Source organism: Lactuca saligna, chromosome 4 (assembly GCF_052625555.1).
Source record: "Lactuca saligna cultivar CGN05327 chromosome 4, ASM5262555v1, whole genome shotgun sequence".
In the NCBI taxonomy this organism is placed as follows: Eukaryota; Viridiplantae; Streptophyta; class Magnoliopsida; order Asterales; family Asteraceae; genus Lactuca; species Lactuca saligna.
The window spans coordinates 327,259,004-327,265,470 of record NC_136420.1 but is presented as its reverse complement, the minus strand read 5'-3'; positions in this window follow the sequence as shown (position 1 = coordinate 327,265,470).

Sequence of the window (6,467 nt, the reverse complement as noted above, 5' to 3'; positions counted from 1 at the left end):
TCTGGGGGTGGTATGCGGTACTAAAATGCAGCTTAGTACCCAACTCCTCATGAAATTTCTTCCAAAAACGGGAAGTGAACCGCACATCGCGGTCTGAAACAATCGAGATCGGCACCCCATGCCGAGATACAACCTCCCTCACGTAAACCTCCGCCAACTTCTCCGCTGAAGAACTCTCACTGATGGCAAGAAAGTGAGCGCTCTTTGTCAACCTATCCACGATCACCCAAATTGCATCAACTCCTCTGGCAGACCTCGGCAATTTGGTGATAAAGTCCATAGTGATCTATTCCCACTTCCACTCGGGAACCTCCAATGGCTGCAACTTGCCATGCGGTCTCTGGTGTTCGGCCTTTACCCTTCGACAGGTCAAACACCTCTCGACAAACCATGCTACATCCCTCTTCATACAGGGCCACCAATACTCCTTCCTTAGGTCCAAATACATCTTCGTGGCCCCGGGGTGGATCGAAAATTTCGATCTATGAGCCTCCTCCATCAATGTAGCACGTGTACCGCCCACAAACGGTACCCAGATCCTGCCCTGATAAGTCATAAGGCCTCGACCATCCGATACAAACTCAGAAACCAACCCAGCAACCCGCTCTCTCTTCTGCATCTCCGGACGCACGGCCTCGGCCTGAGCCCCACGAATGGCGTCCAGAACTGGAGCTATCACGGTCAATCTCAAACATACATCTCGCAGGGGAGTGCTCTCCGCCCTGCGGCTCAACGCGTCGGCTACCACATTAGCCTTGCCCGGGTGGTACAAGATCTCACAATCATAGTCCTTGACCACATCTAACCATCTCCTCTGCCTCATATTTAGGTTAGGCTGATCCATCAAGTACTTCAAACTCTTATGGTCCGTGTAAATCGTACATCGAACCCCATACAAGTAGTGCCGCCAAATCTTGAGGGCGAACACCACTGCCCCCAATTCCAAATCATGAGTGGGGTACCTCGTCTCGTGAGGCTTCAACTGCCTTGATGCATAAGCTATCACATGACCCTTCTGCATCAATACCGCTCCCAATCCTAGGATCGACGCATCACAGAATACCACAAAACCTTCCATGCCTTCCGGAAGGGCTAATACTGGAGCTTCACACAACCTTTGGCGAAGCGTCTCAAAGGAGGTCTGCTGCTTGGGACCCCATGCAAATGCCACGCCCTTCCGGGTCAATCTGGTGAGTGGAACCGCAATCTTGGAGAAATCCTTAATAAATCTCCGATAATACCCTGCCAACCCGAGAAAACTCCGTATCTCAGAAGGTGACCTCGGCACCTCCCACCTCATCACTGCGTCAACCTTGGCCGGATCGACCAATATCCCCTTCTGGTTAACGAGATGTCCCAGAAACTGGACCTCCCGTAACCAGAAATCGCACTTGGAGAACTTTGCGTAAAGCTTCTCCGCTCTCAAAACCCCAAGCACCTCCCTCAGATGCTCCTCGTGCTGCTCACTAGATCTCGAATATACCAGAATATCATCAATGAAAACAATCACCGACCGATCCAACATCGGCCGACATACCCTGTTCATGAGGTCCATGAACACAGCCGGGGCATTAGTGAGCCCGAAAGGCATCACCACAAACTCATAATGCCCATAACGTGTTCTGAATGCTGTCTTCTGGACGTCCTCGTCCCGCACTCTCACCTGATGATAGCCCGACCTCAAATCAATCTTGGAGAACCAAGATGCTCCCTGTAGCTGATCGAATAAATCGTCGATCCTCGGCAGCGGGTAACGGTTCTTGACCGTCAGCTTATTCAATTCCCGGTAATCAATACACATGCGATGCGAGCCATCCTTCTTCTTCACAAACAAGATGGGTGCTCCCCATGGCGAGCTACTAGGCCGAATAAACCCCTTCCCCAGCAACTCCTGAAGTTGCGAGGATAACTCCTGCATCTCTGGCAGCGCAAGGCGATACGGCACCTTAGCAATAGGTGCGGCCCCCGGAACCAAATCGATGCCAAACTCCACTTGCCTCGCAGGAGGCACTCCTGGTAACTCTTCGGGAAATACATCAGGAAACTCCCGCACCATCGGAACTTCCTCTACAGAGCTTGGTCTCTCGGAGATCACTCGCGTATCCATCACATACGCTACATAACCCTTACAGCCCCGCTGTAAACACTGCCTCGCCCTAGCAGCCGAACAAAAGGCTGATCCAGACGTGTACCCTCGCCGTACACTGAAAGAACTCCCCCACTAGGATCTCGTATAGTTACCAGCCGTCGCTCGCAATCGATAACCGCACCGAATCGGCTCAACCAATCCATGCCCACTATAACGCAAACATCACCCATCGCAATCGGAATCAGGTCGATCGGAAACTCGACCCCGAATATCTCCAATACACATCCCCGGAAGACCTCCGTAGCACAAATCACCCTGTCGGCGGCTATGGAAACCCGCAGAGGCCGACTCAATACTCCACGACTAACACTGATATGCTGACTAAATGCCAGGGATACAAAAGATCGACTCGCACCCGAGTCAAATAACACTAAAGCATGTACAGAATTCACAAGGAAGGTACCTAAGCATAGCATGATATAAGCATAATATCTCAACACCATAAACAATAATGAAAAGGAAACATACCAGCCACAACGTCGGGCGCGGCGCGGACCTCTTCCGCAGTCAGCTGGAAGGCTCTCCCCCGAGCCCTCGGTGCCTCGGCCTTCACGGGCCGACTCTCTGCAGCAGTAGCTCTGATGGCGGCGGGAGCAGACCCCTGAGATGCTCCGCGCAGCAGCGGACACTCCGCCTTCCGGTGTCCAGTCTGGTTGCAGTGGAAGCACACTGCAAATCCCTTGGGGCAGTCCTTAGCCATGTGCCCCTCCTTGCCACATTTGTAGCAAGACCCTGCCCGACAGGCGCCATCGTGACCCTTGCCGCACTTCCCACAAGTGCGGACCTTCTGACTCCCGGGTCTGGGATCAGCGGGCTTGGCCCGCTTGGCTGCCGGCTGGGACTGTGCCGGTCGCCGATCCCTCCCCATAGACTCCGCCTCCTCCCTGGCCTGAGTCTCAAGCTCAATCTCCCTCTTCCGAGCATTTGCCTGAAGCTCGGCAAATGTCCGGTACGAGGAGTTCGCAGCGAACTCCCGAATATCCCGCCTCAAAATGTTCAGATAACGGCTCATACGTGCCTGCTCGGTGGACACGTGCTCTGGGCAAAACATCGCCCTCTCTTGGAACATCCTCGTAATCGCTGTAACCGACTCGGTACCCTGCTTGAGGGTCAGAAACTCCTGCGCCAGACGTTCCCTCTCCACCTGAGGAACATACTCATCCCGGAACATGGAAGTGAACCTCTCCCAGGTCACTGCCGAAAGCTCAGTCGGTGTGAAATGCGCAGACACAAACTTCCACCAGTCCTTCGCTCCCAAGCGAAGCTGGTTCAATGCGAACCGAACCTTCAAATGCTCAGGGGACGAGCAAGTGAAGAAGCATCCCTCCATATCAGATATCCACCTTGTAACATCGTAAATTTCAAGACAAAATTTTCATTTAAAATAATCATTTTATTCTTAGAAACACTTGTTTAAAATCTCATTCATAGTCGATTTACAAAACATGACTCCATTTTCACTTGCATAGAAAACCAGGATCCTCCAAAATATGACTCTTTCTCTGGTGTGTACAATCAAGCCGGTGCCGTCCCGTGATACTGAAAGAAACCTGAAAAAAACATCACACAAAACACTGTAAGCACGAAGCTTAGTGAGTTCCCCAAAATACCACACATAACACATATTAGCCACTCGAGGCTATAACTCTATGGGTTCGTGCACCCAAACTCTGTGAACCCTCAGGCTCTAACTCTGGGAACCTTCCGGTTCCAACTCTATAAACATGCACAACATAAATCACATAGAAATAATGCAGTACAACACATCACGTACATATAGAATACAAATACTCTGAACACATAACTCTGGTTACCTACTCAAGGTAAAGTATAGTGAGAAGACTCACCTGGCAAGCAGAAAGCAGATATCCCCACACTGGAATCTCAAACTCGCCACCGCCTAACACGTAAAGCAAATATTCTCATGAATATAACTCTCGAGACTAGAATAAATCCTCTCATAACACCCTCTCATGGGTAAAAGACTAGTTTACCTCTCTCTTGGCCCAAAGGCCACATCGCTGACCAAACCCTAAAAGTCAACGACCAACCCTTGGTCGAAATCAAAGTCCTCAGTCTAAGTCAACCCCTGACTGACCCTACTCGTCGAGTCAACTCTGTGACTCGTTGAGTTCCCATAATCAGAACTTCATTCAATCTGCGACCTAACTCGCCGAGTCACCCCAAGACTCGCCGAGTCCAACAACTCTGAGTCCACTCGCACTCGACTCACCGAGTCATCCCTCAACTCACCGATTCTCGACTCTACCAGAGAATATTTGGGACTCTTCGACAAGACTCGCCGAGTCCAAATGGACTCGTCGAGTCCAAGGCTATCTTCAACCTACTCGCCGAGTTGTTCTTCCAACTCGTCGAGTTCCAAGCCATCTGCAAGCAACTCGTCGAGTCTACCCATGTAACTCGCCGAGTACCACCGTTCTGAATCCATTCAGAAGCCCTCCAGGCCATGCAATTGATCCAAAACATAGATCTAGCCTCCTACAACCCATCCATCACGTAAAGTGGCAAACTTTACGTGAATCCAAAGAGATCTAAGCCGTTTGCACATTGGGCTAGGATTTGGGACAAGATGACTCCATCAACCACTCACAAACACGGACTTTCATGCACTCTAGACCTTCTCCCTTCCAGACCTGAGGTAGCAACCTCAGATCTAACCTCTAAACTCCAATACATCCAAAGATATGATCTCCAACATCCCCAAAATGATGCATCTAAGAAATAGCAGCTCAAAAAAACGAGATATTACCTCAAAGGAATGCCCTAATTGAAATGAGACTCGAATTCAAACAAAGCCCCTTGCTCCAAGCCTTCAATCTCCCAAAATTCCTTCACAAATACATTCTCCAAGCTCCACTCCATCCAACAATGGTGCTTCTTCGTGATTTAGGGGTTTCTGGGGCTCAAGGGGTGATAAAGAGGCTGGGAGGGAAACATAATGATCTTTATATAAGGCTCAACCCCGAGAATTAGGGTTTTCTCCACTCAGCGCCTACTCGCCGAGTCCATTACCCTGACTTGCCGAGTCGGCCACTTAACACGCAACCAAGTCGCGACTCTACTCGCCGAGTCCGCACATGGACTCGCCAAGTCACTCTTTCCCAATTTACTCTTTTATCCCTTCAACTCTACTCTTGATATTTCGGGATGTTACAATTCTCCCCCACTTAAATTAGGCTTCGCCCTCGAAGCCTACAGCAACTCAACTCCAGAAATACTCCCACAACGTGCCACCTGGCCTTAATCGGACCGGATCTCACAAGACATACCCATCGAAACTCGAACACACTTTCCCGTTCCTTACGGTGTCCTGACCACTGTCTCGAACCGGGCACCGGATGTACCCTCTGATAACCACACTCAACGATCCGAGAATTACCCATGAAGCATCACTGACCCAAATCTCAACAATCACTTGACCCATAAGGGTTAGAAGCCATGAACCATCGGATCCCCGATCCAAATCCTATCCTATCCAATCCGTGACGACAGAAAGGCCCACTCTTCAATCCCAGAGCAACTCTCATGAGTCCTCTTCTTGCAATCAAGCACCCAAGCCGCACCAACCTTTGCATTCTTGGGTTAGGAGAACACGTCGCACTGATGACATCTCTAACATCCCCAGGAGACACCACCACTACGCACACGACCCTTGATCAGAATCAAGCTGGGAGTCCCAGACTCCATCCCTACATCCATCCTGAGACTCTTGGCTCTACACCCGCGGAATCCCTTCCGCATCCTCAGCAGACACCCCATCATAATGTCATTCCATACCACTGCCACAGACACAATGTTCGACCATCATACTCCAAATCATCCATTCTCACTACAACTTCCACTTCCGCGAATCGACACTCTCCTCAGCAAAAGAGGGTCCGACACTTCCTCCTATACAACAACACGAAGGGTGGCATACCGATGCACTAATGATGGCTGTTGAAATAGGATAACTCAACCAAGGATAAATACGTGCCGCAACACCCTCCAAAATCTAATACACATGCCCGAAGCATGTCTTTGAGCGTCTGAATCGTTCATTCCCTATGAGGTGTCCTCACACATCATCATGATAGGCTCTAGCTCATCTCATATCCCTCTTCGAGACTGGTCACCAGGTCAGCTTTTGACTCCACAACTGAGCCTCCAAAGGTCACCCAAATCATGATCCAAATCTCCCACTAACTTCCTCCCCGTGACCACTATCCCGGCCTCATGACATGCAAGTCACGAAATTCTCTTTTCCTTATGCAAGAAAATACAATCCAACCGAGGATTGTCTCCACTCTGATCTCTG